Below are 15,268 nucleotides of genomic sequence, written 5' to 3' on the forward strand. Positions count from 1 at the left end.
TCTCTCTCCCTCATCCATAATGTTCTTTGTTCCTGTCATGTAAGAACAAAACTAATCAACCACGTAGTAGAGTGGAGGTCCAGAGTACTCAGCCTCTTATTCTTTATTTGAGGACTAATATTTCTAGATGTAAATCTGGATCTCACTTTGAAGTTCACTGGTCAAATTTTCTTTTTCTTCCTTCACCTGCTCAATACTCCTATTCATCTCTGGAAAATCAGGATGACAGCAGTATATCAGTACATCTGAATGTCAATATAAATAACAAAAGATAAGTAATATATTTCCTGCTTCAGTACTATTCCCTATTGTTATTCTATTAGAATAAGCTATCTTTCCTTAGCTAGTATATGAAGCCTTATGCACTTGCTGTCTTTGGGGAAGAACTGCACCTTCCTCATTTCCATACCTGTCGTGAAGTTATTAACCTGTAAGATTATCCGTTTCGATATGTTCTTAAAGTTCTTTAATATATGTGTCAGTAACAAACTGACCCATTTATTTATCTTTATACCACTTTCCTTTTTCCACACACACACAAAGTGTCTTTTGGCTGAAGATGTGACCCTGGCCTTGGTTCAGTGTGGCTCTGTGAGTGCTCATATGGAGAAACCAATCAGACATTTGAATGACATCTGGGTTCGTTCATAACAAGTTTAAGACCAGTCTACTTTATCTGGGAGCCTATAAGCTATAAACAGATCCAGTATTTTACAAATACAAAAGCTATGTTTTGTATTTACCTTTCAGTTCATTTGCTAACTTTTCCTTCTCTGTTTGGTAGCTTCTCTCTCCCTCATCCATAATTTTCTTTGTTCCTGTCATGTAAGAACAAAATTAATCATCCACGTAGTAGAGTGGAGGTCCAGATTAGTCAGCCTCTTATTCTTTATTTGAGGACTAATATTTCTAGAGGTAAATCTGGATCTCACTTTGAAGTTCACTGGTCAAATTTTCTTTTTCTTCCTTCACCTGCTCAATACTCCTATTCATCTCTGGAAAATCAGGATGACAGCAGTATATCAGTACATCTGAATGCCAATATAAATAACAAAAGATAAGTAATATATTTCCTGCTTCAGTACTATTCCCTATTGTTATTCTATTAGAATAAGCATCTTTCCTTAGCTAGTATATGAAGCCTTATGCACTTGCTGTCTTTGGGGAAGAACTGCACCTTGCTCATTTCCATACCTGTCATGAAGTTTATTATCCTGTAAGATTATCAGTTTCTATATGTTCTTAAAGTTCTATAATATATCTGTCAGTAACAAACTGATCCATTTATTTATCTTTATACCACTTTCCTTTTTCCACACACACACACACAGTGTCTTTTTGCTGAAGATGTGACCCTGGCCTTGATTCAGTGTGGCTCTGTGAGTGCTCATATGGAGAAACCAATCAGACATTTGAATGACGTCTGGGTTCGTTCATAACAATTTTAAGACCAGTCTACTTTATCTGGGAGCCTATAAGCTATAAAGATCCAATATTTTACAAATACAAAAGCTATGATTTGTATTTACCTTTCAGTTCATTTGCAAACTTTTCCTTCTCTGTTTGGTAGCTTCTCTCTCCCTCATCCATAATGTTCTTTGTTCCTGTCATGTAAGAACAAAACTAATCAACCACATAGTAGAGTGGAGATCCAGAGTACTCAGCCTCTTATTCTTTATTTGAGGACTAATATTTCTAGAGGTAAATCTGGATCTCACTTTGAAGTTCACTGGTCAAATTTTCTTTTTCTTCCTTCACCTGCTCAATACTCCTATTCATCTCTGGAAAATCAGGATGACAGCAGTATATCAGTACATCTGAATGCCAATATAAATAACAAAAGATAAGTAATATATTTCCTGCTTCAGTACTATTCCCTATTGTTATTCTATTAGAATAAGCATCTGTCCTTAGCTAGTATATGAAGCCTTATGCACTTGCTGTCTTTGGGGAAGAACTGCACCTTCCTCATTTCCATACCTGTCGTGAAGTTTATTAACCTGTAAGATTATCCGTTTCGATATGTTCTTAAAGTTCTTTAATATATTTGTCAGTAACAAACTGACCCATTTATTTATCTTTATACCACTTTCCTTTTTCCACACACACACACAAAGTGTCTTTTTGTTGAAGATGTGACCCTGGCCTTGGTTCAGTGTGGCTCTGTGAGTGCTCATATGGAGAAACCAATCAGACATTTGAATGACGTCTGGGTTCGTTCATAACAAGTTTAAGACCAGTCTACTTTATCTGGGAGCCTATAAGCTATAAACAGATCCAGTATTTTACAAATACAAAAGCTATGTTTTGTATTTACCTTTCAGTTCATTTGCTAACTTTTCCTTCTCTGTTTGGTAGCTTCTCTCTCCCTCATCCATAATGTTCTTTGTTCCTGTCATGTAAGAACAAAACTAATCAACCACGTAGTAGAGTGGAGATCCAGATTACTCAGCCTCTTATTCTTTATTTGAGGACTAATATTTCTAGAGGTAAATCTGGATCTCACTTTGAAGTTCACTGGTCAAATTTTCTTTTTCTTCCTTCACCTGCTCAATACTCCTATTCATCTCTGGAAAATCAGGATGACAGCAGTATATCAGTACATCTGAATACCAATATAAATAACAAAAGATAAGTAATATATTTCCTGCTTCAGTACTATTCCCTATTGTTATTCTATTAGAATAAGCATCTGTCCTTAGCTAGTATATGAAGCCTTATGCACTTGCTGTCTTTGGGGAAGAACTGCACCTTCCTCATTTCCATACCTGTCGTGAAGTTTATTAACCTGTAAGATTATCCGTTTCGATATGTTCTTAAAGTTCTTTAATATATGTGTCAGTAACAAACTGACCCATTTATTTATCTTTATACCACTTTCCTTTTTCCACACACACACACAAAGTGTCTTTTTGTTGAAGATGTGACCCTGGCCTTGGTTCAGTGTGGCTCTGTGAGTGCTCATATGGAGAAACCAATCAGACATTTGAATGACGTCTGGGTTCGTTCATAACAAGTTTAAGACCAGTCTACTTTATCTGGGAGCCTATAAGCTATAAACAGATCCAGTATTTTACAAATACAAAAGCTATGTTTTGTATTTACCTTTCAGTTCATTTGCTAACTTTTCCTTCTCTGTTTGGTAGCTTCTCTCTCCCTCATCCATAATGTTCTTTGTTCCTGTCATGTAAGAACAAAACTAATCAACCACGTAGTAGAGTGGAGATCCAGATTACTCAGCCTCTTATTCTTTATTTGAGGACTCATATTTCTAGAGGTAAATCTGGATCTCACTTTGAAGTTCACTGGTCAAATTTTCTTTTTCTTCCTTCACCTGCTCAATACTCCTATTCATCTCTGGAAAATCAGGATGACAGCAGTATATCAGTACATCTGAATGCCAATATAAATAACAAAAGATAAGTAATATATTTCCTGCTTCAGTACTATTCCCTATTGTTATTCTATTAGAATAAGCATCTTTCCTTAGCTAGTATATGAAGCCTTATGCACTTGCTGTCTTTGGGGAAGAACTGCACCTTGCCTCATTTCCATACCTGTCAGTGAAGTTTATTATCCTGTAAGATTATCAGTTTCGATATGTTCTTAAAGTTCTATAATATATCTGTCAGTAACAAACTGATCCATTTATTTATCTTTATACCACTTTCCTTTTTCCACACACACACACACACAGTGTCTTTTTGCTGAAGATGTGACCCTGGCCTTGATTCAGTGTGGCTCTGTGAGTGCTCATATGGAGAAACCAATCAGACATTTGAATGACGTCTGGGTTCGTTCATAACAATTTTAAGACCAGTCTACTTTATCTGGGAGCCTATAAGCTATAAAGAGATCCAATATTTTACAAATACAAAAGCTATGATTTGTATTTACCTTTCAGTTCATTTGCAAACTTTTCCTTCTCTGTTTGGTAGCTTCTCTCTCCCTCATCCATAATTTTCTTTGTTCCTGTCATGTAAGAACAAAACTAATCAACCACGTAGTAGAGTGGAGATCCAGATTACTCAGCCTCTTATTCTTTATTTGAGGACTAATATTTCTAGAGGTAAATCTGGATCTCACTTTGAAGTTCACTGGTCAAATTTTCTTTTTCTTCCTTCACCTGCTCAATACTCCTATTCATCTCTGGAAAATCAGGATGACAGCAGTATATCAATACATCTGAATGTCAATATAAATAACAAAAGATAAGTAATATATTTCCTGCTTCAGTACTATTCCCTATTGTTATTCTATTAGAATAAGCATCTTTCCTTAGCTAGTATATGAAGCCTTATGCACTTGCTGTCTTTGGGGAAGAACTGCACCTTGCCTCATTTCCATACCTGTCAGTGAAGTTTATTATCCTGTAAGATTATCAGTTTCTATATGTTCTTAAAGTTCTATAATATATCTGTCAGTAACTAACTGATCCATTTATTTATCTTTATACCACTTTCCTTTTTCCACACACACACACACAGTGTCTTTTTGCTGAAGATGTGACCCTGGCCTTGATTCAGTGTGGCTCTGTGAGTGCTCATATGGAGAAACCAATCAGACATTTGAATGACGTCTGGGTTCGTTCATAACAATTTTAAGACCAGTCTACTTGATCTGGGAGCCTATAAGCTATAAACAGATCCAGTATTTTACAAATACAAAAGCTATGTTTCATATTTACCTTTCAGTTCATTTGCTAACTTTTCCTTCTCTGTTTGGTAGCTTCTCTCTCCCTCATCCATAATGTTCTTTGTTCCTGTCATGTAAGAACAAAACTAATCAACCACGTAGTAGAGTGGAGATCCAGATTACTCAGCCTCTTATTCTTTATTTGAGGACTAATATTTCTAGAGGTAAATCTGGATCTCACTTTGAAGTTCACTGGTCAAATTTTCTTTTTCTTCCTTCACCTGCTCAATACTCCTATTCATCTCTGGAAAATCAGGATGACAGCAGTATATCAGTACATCTGAATGCCAATATAAATAACAAAAGATAAGTAATATATTTCCTGCTTCAGTACTATTCCCTATTGTTATTCTATTAGAATAAGCATCTTTCCTTAGCTAGTATATGAAGCCTTATGCACTTGCTGTCTTTGGGGAAGAACTGCACATTCCTCATTTCCATACCTGTCGTGAAGTTTATTAACCTGTAAGATTATCCGTTTCGATATGTTCTTAAAGTTCTTTAATATATGTGTCAGTAACAAACTGACCCATTTATTTATCTTTATACCACTTTCCTTTTTCCACACACACACACACAGTGTCTTTTTGTTGAAGATGTGACCCTGGCCTTGATTCAGTGTGGCTCTGTGAGTGCTCATATGGAGAAACCAATCAGACATTTGAATGACGTCTGGGTTCGTTCATAACAATTTTAAGACCAGTCTACTTTATCTGGGAGCCTATAAGCTATAAAGAGATCCAATATTTTACAAATACAAAAGCTATGATTTGTATTTACCTTTCAGTTCATTTGCAAACTTTTCCTTCTCTGTTTGGTAGCTTCTCTCTCCCTCATCCATAATTTTCTTTGTTCCTGTCATGTAAGAACAAAACTAATCATCCACGTAGTAGAGTGGAGATCCAGATTACTCAGCCTCTTATTCTTTATTTGAGGACTAATATTTCTAGAGGTAAATCTGGATCTCACTTTGAAGTTCACTGGTCAAATTTTCTTTTTCTTCCTTCACCTGCTCAATACTCCTATTCATCTCTGGAAAATCAGGATGACAGCAGTATATCAATACATCTGAATGTCAATATAAATAACAAAAGATAAGTAATATATTTCCTGCTTCAGTACTATTCCCTATTGTTATTCTATTAGAATAAGCATCTTTCCTTAGCTAGTATATGAAGCCTTATGCACTTGCTGTCTTTGGGGAAGAACTGCACCTTGCTCATTTCCATACCTGTCATGAAGTTTATTATCCTGTAAGATTATCAGTTTCTATATGTTCTTAAAGTTCTATAATATATCTGTCAGTAACTAACTGATCCATTTATTTATCTTTATACCACTTTCCTTTTTCCACACACACACACACAGTGTCTTTTTGCTGAAGATGTGACCCTGGCCTTGATTCAGTGTGGCTCTGTGAGTGCTCATATGGAGAAACCAATCAGACATTTGAATGATGTCTGGGTTCGTTCATAACAATTTTAAAACCAGTCTACTTGATCTGGGAGCCTATAAGCTATAAACTGATCCAGTATTTTACAAATACAAAAGCTATGTTTCATATTTACCTTTCAATTCATTTGCTAACTTTTCCTTCTCTGTTTGGTAGCTTCTCTCTCCCTCATCCATAATGTTCTTTGTTCCTGTCATGTAAGAACAAAACTAATCAACCAAGTAATAGAGTGGAGGTCCAGAGTACTCAGCCTCTTATTGTTTATTTGAGGACTAATATTTCTAGAGGTAAATCTGGATCTCACTTTGAAGTTCACTGGTCAAATTTTCTTTTTCTTCCTTCACCTGCTCAATACTCCTATTCATCTCTGGAAAATCAGGATGACAGCAGTATATCAGTACATCTGAATGTCAATATAAATAACAAAAGGTAAGTAATATATTTCCTGCTTCTGTACTATTCCCTATTGTTATTCTATTAGAATAAGCATCTTTCCTTAGCTAGTATATGAAGCCTTATGCACTTGCTGTCTTTGGGGAAGAACTGCACCTTCCTCATTTCCATACCTGTCGTGAAGTTTATTAACCTGTAAGATTATCCGTTTCGATATGTTCTTAAAGTTCTTTAATATATGTGTCAGTAACAAACTGACCCATTTATTTATCTTTATACCTTCTTTCCTTTTTCCACACACACACAAAGTGTCTTTTTGATGAAGATGTGACCCTGGCCTTGGTTCAGTGTGGCTCTGTGAGTGCTCATATGGAGAAACCAATCAGACATTTGATTGACGTCTGGGTTCGTTCATAACAATTTTAAGACCAGTCTACTTTATCTGGGAGCCTATAAGCTATAAAGAGATCCAATATTTTACAAATACAAAAGCTATGATTTGTATTTACCTTTCAGTTCATTTGCAAACTTTTCCTTCTCTGTTTGGTATCTTCTCTCTCCCTCATCCATAATGTTCTTTGTTCCTGTCATGAAAGAACAAAACTAATCAACCACCTAGTAGAGTGTACGTCCAGATTACTCAGCCTCTTATTCTTTATTTGAGGACTAATATTTCTAGAGTTAAATCTGGATCTCACTTTGAAGTTCACTGGTCAAATTTTCTTTTTCTTCCTTCACCTGCTCAATGCTCCTATTCATCTCTGGAAAATAAGGATGACAGCAGTATATCAGTACATCTGAATGTCAATATAAATAACAAAAGATAAGTAATATATTTCCTGCTTCAGTACTATTCCCTATTGTTATTCTATTAGAATAAGCATCTTTCCTTAGCTAGTATATGAAGCCTTATGCACTTGCTGTCTTTGGGGAAGAACTGCACCTTCCTCATTTCCATACCTGTCGTGAAGTTTATTAACCTGTAAGATTATCAGTTTCGATATGTTCTTAAAGTTCTTTAATATATCTGTCAGTAACAAATTGACCCATTTATTTATCTTTATACCACTTTCCTTTTTCCACACACACACAAAGTGTCTTTTTGCTGAAGATGTGACCCTGGCCTTGGTTCAGTGTGGCTCTGTGAGTGCTCATATGGAGAAACCAATCAGACATTTGAATGACATCTGGGTTCGTTCATAACAATTTTAAAACCATTGTAGATTATCTGGGAGTCTATAAGCTATAAACAAATAAATTTTACAAACACAAAAGCTATGATTTGTATTCACCTTTCAGTTCACTTGCTAACTTTTCCTTCTCTCTTTGGTAGTTTCTCTCTCCTACATCCATAATGTTCCTTGTTCCTGATATGCAAGAACAAAACTATTAACCTACTAGTGTCAAGGTTCAGATTTGTCATCCATCTATTCTGTTTGTGATGTTTAATATTTCTAGAGGTAAATCTAGATCTCACTTTGAAATTCAATTTTCAGGTTTTCCTTTGCTTCCTGCCGCTGCGTATTAATCAATACATACAGACTTTGTACATTTAACTCATAATGGATACTTTAAAAAAGCACTGATTCATCTGTTTCAATCTTAGATTTCTACTTACCATTGAGTTCATTTGCTAACTTTTCCATCTCTGTTTGGTATTTTCTCTCTCTCTCATCCAGAGTGTTCTTTGTTCCTGAAATGAAAGAACAAAACAATCATCAATCTACTAGTGTGGAGGTCCAGATTATTCAGCCCCTTATTCTTTATTTGAGTTTTAATATTTCTAGAGGTAAATCTGGATCTCACTTTGAAGTTCACTGGTCAGGTTTTTCTTTTCTGCCTGCAGCTGCTCAATACTGCTGTTTCTTTCTGGAAAATAAAGATGATGTCACCATGTTTATATGAATGTCAAATTAATGACAACTAACACTAAGTTAACTCCTCAGTCAACACTGCATAATTCCACACTATATATGTCTGCTTATTAAAAAAATCTTACCTGCGAGAATCTTTTCACTTAAATTGTAACTCCTTAAGATCTTCTTGTAATTATCTAAACTCACATCAGATTGAAAAGTGACAAGTCTTTTAGTCATTTAGTTTCATTATACGTGCTGTTGTTGGTGTTAAAATCAGTAATCCCTGTCACTACCTGAAGCCCCTGATTACTCCTGAGCTTTGTTTGAACCAGTGAAGGAATGACAAAATTAGTAAATTAATAATATACACAAGATTGCATTTCCAGCTCTTATTTCATACTTCATGTGTGAAATAGTTTTGATTAGTGGACTGACTTTGATTTCATGTTGCACTGACCTCTGAAAAAGTTCAACTGCTTCTCAGATTCTTCATGGGACAGCTTTCCAAAACCATCTGAGAAAGAAAAGAAATCTACTATCTACTTAATTCACAACAAGGAGGGAAAAACAATAGCAACATCAGTTCATAATGGCGCAGCATTTTAACCCAACCATGATCTTAAGCAATAAATGATAAATCAATTTATAACAATAACAACAATATTAATTTAGCCAGTGAAAAGTTATACTTTATTATTAATGTATAAGCATTTGTTTTGTCACTCACAGAGCACTCCAATGATGAGGGCCACAGCAAAGAGAAGAACACACAGTGAAACCAGCAACAGTCTCTCTATAAGTCTCTCTTTAACCTGTGCAGTGTTAATGACCTTTGACCTTGCCTCTGGTGAAGGGTCATCAGTGACATTTGGTCCAGGCTGAAGACCAGCTGCCAGGACCAAAATTATTTTTGGAGAATTATTTAACAAATAAAAGGCAATGAATGTTAGTTAAAGATTTTGAGCTTCTGCATCCCTTTGTTAGTCACTGAAAATGACTTTTCCTCCATATGAATAACCAAAAAAGACATCCAACAAGCATTTGCCACCCAAGTTTCTGCTGGTGTTTTTAAATAATATTTCCTAAAGTTCTACATGGTCTCGAGCTCAGATCAGCATGACAAGCACTGTGGTTGCAGGTATTACAGGGACCTGTAGACTCTAATGGGTCTACTCTTTTTGAAAAATATCAATAATTTCCATGTATGTCACTCTTTTGTAAGTCGCTCTGGATAAGAGCGTCTGCTAAATGCTGTAAATGTAAATGTAAATGTGCACACAAACTATTAACAACAAAGCACTAACATGTCATAGTTGTGATCATTGCACTGGTACATGTATATCCAGTGAAAAAGTGCAGATAATGTTCCCCACCTGTAGTGTAGAGGGTTGGCAATCACATATAACATTAGATGGGCTACAGTCTGTACCTGTGCATGTATAAAAGGTACCAACAGGGCACAGGCTAGTACCCAATAAAGTGGCCAGTGCATGCAGGTGCAAGGTTGGTATTCCTAATAAAGTGGTCAGTGAGTGTGTACATATACATGTATTTACACCAACATGAGCCTTAGATGAAACTAATTACAGAAGTGAAACACAAAATACACATGAGCTGAGATGTATTAATAAACCATTCAAATTCTCATACAGACTCAACTGGATTAGAGAAGGCTACATTTGAGTAGGTGACCTCCTCCTTTGCTGCACCAAATGACAAAGAGAGTCATGGATTAATTCCTAGATTAATTCTCAAGTCATTACATTAGATAGTACCACTTAAGGTGTTTCTTAAAGCTGGTTTATAGTGGACAAAAGCTGTAGATGGTCATTGCACTCACTTCTATTTTGATTTGAGTCAATGATGCGAACTTCAGAGTATATGATGTCATCAGATTTGGAACTCTCTTGTCACATGAACATGAGAGCAATATAAAGAACAGAGAAAAGGAGAGAGAATGAATGAATTTAAAGGCATTTGTGAAATAAACAAGTCTGCAAAAAGCAGTGTAGTGTTTATATAAAAAATATTGGCTGTTGGAAATGTACTGAAAATGTGTAACAAAGTCCATCTTGAATTATGCTTTATCTCATTTCCCCAGACCACAGTGTGTTGGAATTACAACATTTCCCCCAAACCTTTTCAGAATTCATCAACAGTTATTACCAGCAGTATTAGTATTAGCTGTATTGTGTCATATGCAACTTGTCAATCACACTGTACAAAAAGGATATATCAATAACACTGTCTTATGCTTTACCTGATTACTAATCAACAGATTATGACAAAAAAGACAAAGTAAATATGTTCAAACAGAGCTTTTACTTTTTTTCCATCAATTCCACTGTCTCGGTGCGCCTGGCATCAAGATGGAGGGAAACAGCCACCCACCCACACACACACACACACACACACACACACACACACACACACACACACACACACACACACACACACACACACACACTGCTTGTACCTTCCGCCTTATTTAAAGCCCACGGATACTCTCCTCTAGTGCTGCGCATTGCTTGTCATTACAGCACCTGGAAAACGTGCCAAGTGAAGCCTGCTCATTTGCGTTGCTGCTCCAAGAGCCTTTACTGCCCACGTGATTTTTTTTTTCTTTTTCTGCTGCTGTGTTTATTGTTTCTTTGATTTATGGTGATTCTCCATACCTGCTGCCATCACATACACATTTATTTAAATCTAACCTTAACAAGGGTTAAAAATTGTTTTTCCTGTGCTTATAATATTTCTCAAACCAAAAACTCCTCTTTCATCAGCTCTTGTCCATGTTCTGTAAATGATATTTATAAATGTTCTGTATACTGAATATGTTTTGTTTTATATGTCTAGGTTTTCTTTTATTTACTGAATATTGTAAGCATCTTTGGGTCACTGAAAAGCATCATACAAATATAATACATTATTATTATTATTATTAATAATAATAATAATAATAATAATAATAATAATAATAATAATAATAATGTTACTCATTATTAAAAATATAAGTGAATAAAATGAATGGAAGAAAACGTGTCTTGTTTCAAGATGGGAAGAAAGTTATTATTAAGGTATTTATTATCAAGAAGACTGTATGTTGGGTGGCTCAACCTAAAGAATCAATTTAAAAGCTAAATATGATAGACACTGTGACTGTGGTCATGTAACTGCAAATTCGGTTGGGAATACAGCAAATTATTTTTAGGAAAATGATTATTTATTCTGCACTGTTGAGGATGAAAGGCTGCTAAAAGGCTGCTAAAAGCCCCTCTGTCCTCAGCATTAGATAAAAATTTGTTCTCAGGGAAATTATATTGCAAACTCACATACTTTTTGCAAGTGTATACAAGATACCACTCATTTTGTTTTGTGTCGGAGCTGTTTTGTGTTAGAGCTGTCCAGGATGCGCTGTTACGGTGGGGGTTTTACTCCCTCTAAAACTGCAGGAGCACCTCAAATGGTTAAGCATAGATGATGTGTTACTGTTATATGAAAGTCTGTCAAAGATACTGCATCATATTTGAAGATTTGGAAATGATTCCATGCCACAGAACAGCTTAACCTATGTAATCCTTTCATTCTGTCACATTTGTTTAATTTTTAAAGTTGATGTATTAATTACTTCTATCTCTTCTCTCTCTCTCTCTCTCTCTCTCTCTCTCTCTCTCTCTCGCTCTCTCTCTCTCTCACACACACACACACACACACACACACACACAAAAAAAAACTCTGGAAGTGGGATGTGTTAGAACTATTTTTGAACTTTTGGTTAATTTCTGAAACTAACCTACAGTACAGTTTTGGCCAAAAGTTTTGAGACTGACACAAATCAAACCCACTTTTGGTTTGGAGTGGGTTTGTTCAAATTTTGCCTAAAAACACTGCCATGAATAAGGAATGGTATCAAAACTTCCTCCAAGAGCAACTCTTCCCAATGATCCAGTAGCAATTTGGTGATGAACAATGCTTTTTATTGCATGATGGAGCACCATGTGACAAGGCAAAAGTGATAACCAAGTGGCTTGGTGAACAAAACATTGACATTTTGGGTCCATGGCCAGGAAACTCCCCAGATCTCAATCCCATTGAGAACCTATGGTCAGTCCTCGAAAAGAAGGTGGACAAACAAAAACACAGAAACTGTGATGAAATCCAAGCACTTATTAGGCAAGAATGGGTTGCCATCAGTGAAGAAGCTGATATCCAGCCCAAAAGCTGATATCCAGCATGCCAAGGCAAATTGCAGAAGACTTAAAAAAAAGAAGGGTCAACACTGTAAATATTACGTATTTGCTTAAACTGGATGTATTTGTCAATATAAAGTTAAACAACATATGAAAATGCTTATAATTGTACTTCACTACACCATATAAACATCTGACAAAAGGATCTAAAAAAAAAAAACTGAGGCAGTAAACGTTGTGAAACCAAACTTTGTGTCAATCGCAAAACTTTTGCCCACGATTATACTTCTGTGTAGTTGATGCTTTGTTATTCAGCCTTTTCTCATTTTTTCTGTCTATCTTTGCTTGCCTTTTGTTTTAATCATGTTTGGGTTTGCTTTAGTGTGTCCCTCATGCTATGCATCTGTTTTGGTCTCCATTTTATCCTCCCATGTTGTTTGTAATTATCTCGCTCTAATAAAGAACTCCTGCATTTGCATCCTGCCTCTCGCCTTGTCCCTGCTAAACGTTACAGAATAACCAACCCAAAAAAAACAAGGATGCAGCAGGAAGGCCTTGCCGAATTGCAACATATTGCAGCCTCACCAGTTCAGCCTTCACTCGATGCTACAAGGGACACTGGCTTAGTCCCAGGAGAGGAGTTGGTTTATCTTAAAGTTCTTCTTTCTACTCTTAGGGCTGGGAAGCTTTTGGTTCTTTCTTCAATGATGGCAACTCCTAGTGAGTGATGGGGAGGAAACTTCAGTTAGGAGACTTATTATGCAATGCTGCATATAGTTTCAGTACCTGACCTGCCCTAACTCCCCAGAGCTGGTTAAGGTATTGTTCATGAAAACACTTCTCAGGGGAAAAGCACTAGAGTGGGCTGACATAATTCTCACATTCATAGCTCAGGAACCAAGGACTGTGGAAGGCTTCTTCCAGCTGCGATTAACATAAATTTTCTGGGGCATCACAGCAACAACATCCAAGCTTCCCCAGAACACCATCCAGCTTGATCCAGTTCCTGTGTCTGTTTCACACCCTGTACCCTTGAGCATGTCCATCTTTGTCCCTGTTTGTGCTTTTTCCTGTTTTTGTGTCTCTTGGCCAGTCCTTAATCCATTTGGGTCTTCTGTGTCATGTCCAGTCCTCAGTACATATTGTTTGCCTCATACTGTTCTCATTCTAGGTCTGTCTGTTTCTGTTGGTGTCCTAGTCCTGTTTTTGGTTTTGGTGGATCTTTTTTTTTTTTTTTGCATGCCCAGGTGTTGCGCGCTTTTGAGTGGGGCGTTCTGTCATGACTGGCGTCCACGTCTCCTTGGTTTCCCTGTCGTGCCCTTGTTTTCCTTTACTTCCTTGTTGTTCCATGCCTTGGTTTCATTTTCTCTGCCCGTCATGATTTGCACCTATGTCTTGTTTAGCATCCCTTAGATCATGTATTTAAGCCCTGTGTTTCCCACGTTGTTGGTTATTTTAGTTTGTTTGGTTTTGGGTAGATTTGATATCGCCATCTAGTTTTCCATGTTACTGGTTAATTCCTGAATCCAACCTACTTCTGTGCAGTTGATGTTTTGTTAATCAGCCTTTTTTCATTTTCTCTGTCGATATATTTTCCTTGCCTTTTGTTTTATTCATGTTTTGGTTTGCCTTAGTGTGTCCCTCATGCATCAGTTTTAGTCTCCATTTTAGCTTCCCGGGTTGCTTGTTAATTCTCTCGGTGTTATAAACAACTGCATTTGCATCCTGCCTCTCACCTCATCCCTGCTAAACCTTACAATGTGTCAATCACAGATGGAAGCAGCAGATTTCAGTGGCGTGTTAATACTCTGAAGTATCGGTTAACTACGATAACATGACATTTGAATTAAAACTGCCGGTGCGTAAAGGGGTAAAAACACTGCCGGTGCGTAAAGGCGTAAAAACACACCCCGCAGTAATGTTTTGAAACGTATGCGCTTCATAAACTCCTATTTTCGAGCGTCCCATTACTATCATTACAAAAAAAAAAAAAAAAAAAAAGAAATTTACGGACTAAGCACCTTAGAAATACAATCAGTAGCAAAACTCAATAAACTACAGTAACTACAGAACCCATACAATGTTCTCATTTCTGTTCCGTAACAGACAAACATAAAATATGCTTCTTACCATCAGAAAATTCACCATCTCCAGTTGCCCTCGTCACATGCTTCTTAATGTTCTTGTTGGAATAGATGGCCTCCATTGATGCTCTGATTTTATAACCTGTTAACCTGTTTTAGAAAGATGGACTGTTGAAGGACTGTACTGTATGCAGCACTTTCTCTCACACAGTTCTGATTCTGATACAGCAACACTTCTTAGTAATTCTTAACTTCTGTATAAGATCTTGTGAGAGATATGACCTGTAAATGGACATGCAAATTCTTTTTCAGTTCTTTCCTTTTTTGTTCTTTTTTATTTATCTCTGGTTCCTCTCTCACAAATAACTGCTGAGACAAAAAGAAAAACAAAGATACATTTAATTTTCCCATATGAGTTCCTATTTTTACACTGTGAATCCCTCTAAACAGACCTTGTCTATGTTTACTTGTTACTTTTTCAGCATTTTGTCAATTCTCTAATCCAGAGTGACTTACATATATTACATATAATGTATATTACATATATTGTCAAGTGGTTTAGCCTTTTTTCATGCTGCAGCCTGTTGCTCTGAA

At 36.4% G+C, this 15,268-nt stretch overlaps 9 long non-coding RNA genes across 9 annotated transcripts; all 9 read right to left on the reverse strand.

Moving 5' to 3' along the window:
* Window positions 1-3: 3 nt before the first annotated feature.
* On the reverse strand, window positions 4-758 carry LOC118240109. Its single transcript, XR_004775290.1, has 3 exons — window positions 744-758; window positions 147-209; window positions 4-32 (listed from the first exon to the last, which is right to left on the reverse strand). It is a non-coding gene; the product is annotated as an uncharacterized LOC118240109 (long non-coding RNA).
* Window positions 759-931: 173 nt separating this feature from the next.
* Window positions 932-1,567, reverse strand: LOC118240113. Its single transcript, XR_004775294.1, has 2 exons — window positions 1,530-1,567; window positions 932-995 (listed from the first exon to the last, which is right to left on the reverse strand). It is a non-coding gene; the product is annotated as an uncharacterized LOC118240113 (long non-coding RNA).
* Window positions 1,568-1,575: 8 nt separating this feature from the next.
* Window positions 1,576-2,332, reverse strand: LOC118240110. The gene is made up of 3 exons (XR_004775291.1): window positions 2,318-2,332; window positions 1,719-1,781; window positions 1,576-1,604 (listed from the first exon to the last, which is right to left on the reverse strand). It is a non-coding gene; the product is annotated as an uncharacterized LOC118240110 (long non-coding RNA).
* Window positions 2,333-2,363: 31 nt separating this feature from the next.
* LOC118240111 lies at window positions 2,364-3,120 on the reverse strand. Its single transcript, XR_004775292.1, has 3 exons — window positions 3,106-3,120; window positions 2,507-2,569; window positions 2,364-2,392 (listed from the first exon to the last, which is right to left on the reverse strand). It is a non-coding gene; the product is annotated as an uncharacterized LOC118240111 (long non-coding RNA).
* A 31-nt stretch (window positions 3,121-3,151) lies between these two features.
* Window positions 3,152-3,935, reverse strand: LOC118240102. Its single transcript, XR_004775283.1, has 3 exons — window positions 3,898-3,935; window positions 3,295-3,357; window positions 3,152-3,180 (listed from the first exon to the last, which is right to left on the reverse strand). It is a non-coding gene; the product is annotated as an uncharacterized LOC118240102 (long non-coding RNA).
* A 798-nt stretch (window positions 3,936-4,733) lies between these two features.
* LOC118240103 lies at window positions 4,734-5,513 on the reverse strand. The gene is made up of 3 exons (XR_004775284.1): window positions 5,476-5,513; window positions 4,877-4,939; window positions 4,734-4,762 (listed from the first exon to the last, which is right to left on the reverse strand). It is a non-coding gene; the product is annotated as an uncharacterized LOC118240103 (long non-coding RNA).
* Window positions 5,514-6,309: 796 nt separating this feature from the next.
* LOC118240104 lies at window positions 6,310-7,088 on the reverse strand. Its single transcript, XR_004775285.1, has 3 exons — window positions 7,051-7,088; window positions 6,453-6,515; window positions 6,310-6,338 (listed from the first exon to the last, which is right to left on the reverse strand). It is a non-coding gene; the product is annotated as an uncharacterized LOC118240104 (long non-coding RNA).
* Window positions 7,089-7,091: 3 nt separating this feature from the next.
* On the reverse strand, window positions 7,092-8,377 carry LOC118240099. The gene is made up of 4 exons (XR_004775280.1): window positions 8,348-8,377; window positions 8,160-8,234; window positions 7,240-7,302; window positions 7,092-7,125 (listed from the first exon to the last, which is right to left on the reverse strand). It is a non-coding gene; the product is annotated as an uncharacterized LOC118240099 (long non-coding RNA).
* Window positions 8,378-10,058: 1,681 nt separating this feature from the next.
* LOC118243049 lies at window positions 10,059-14,820 on the reverse strand. The gene is made up of 3 exons (XR_004777163.1): window positions 14,721-14,820; window positions 10,241-10,306; window positions 10,059-10,103 (listed from the first exon to the last, which is right to left on the reverse strand). It is a non-coding gene; the product is annotated as an uncharacterized LOC118243049 (long non-coding RNA).
* Between the last annotated feature and the right edge of the window lie 448 nt (window positions 14,821-15,268).

This window comes from Electrophorus electricus, chromosome 19 (assembly GCF_013358815.1).
Source record: "Electrophorus electricus isolate fEleEle1 chromosome 19, fEleEle1.pri, whole genome shotgun sequence".
NCBI lineage: Eukaryota > Metazoa > Chordata > Actinopteri > Gymnotiformes > Gymnotidae > Electrophorus > Electrophorus electricus.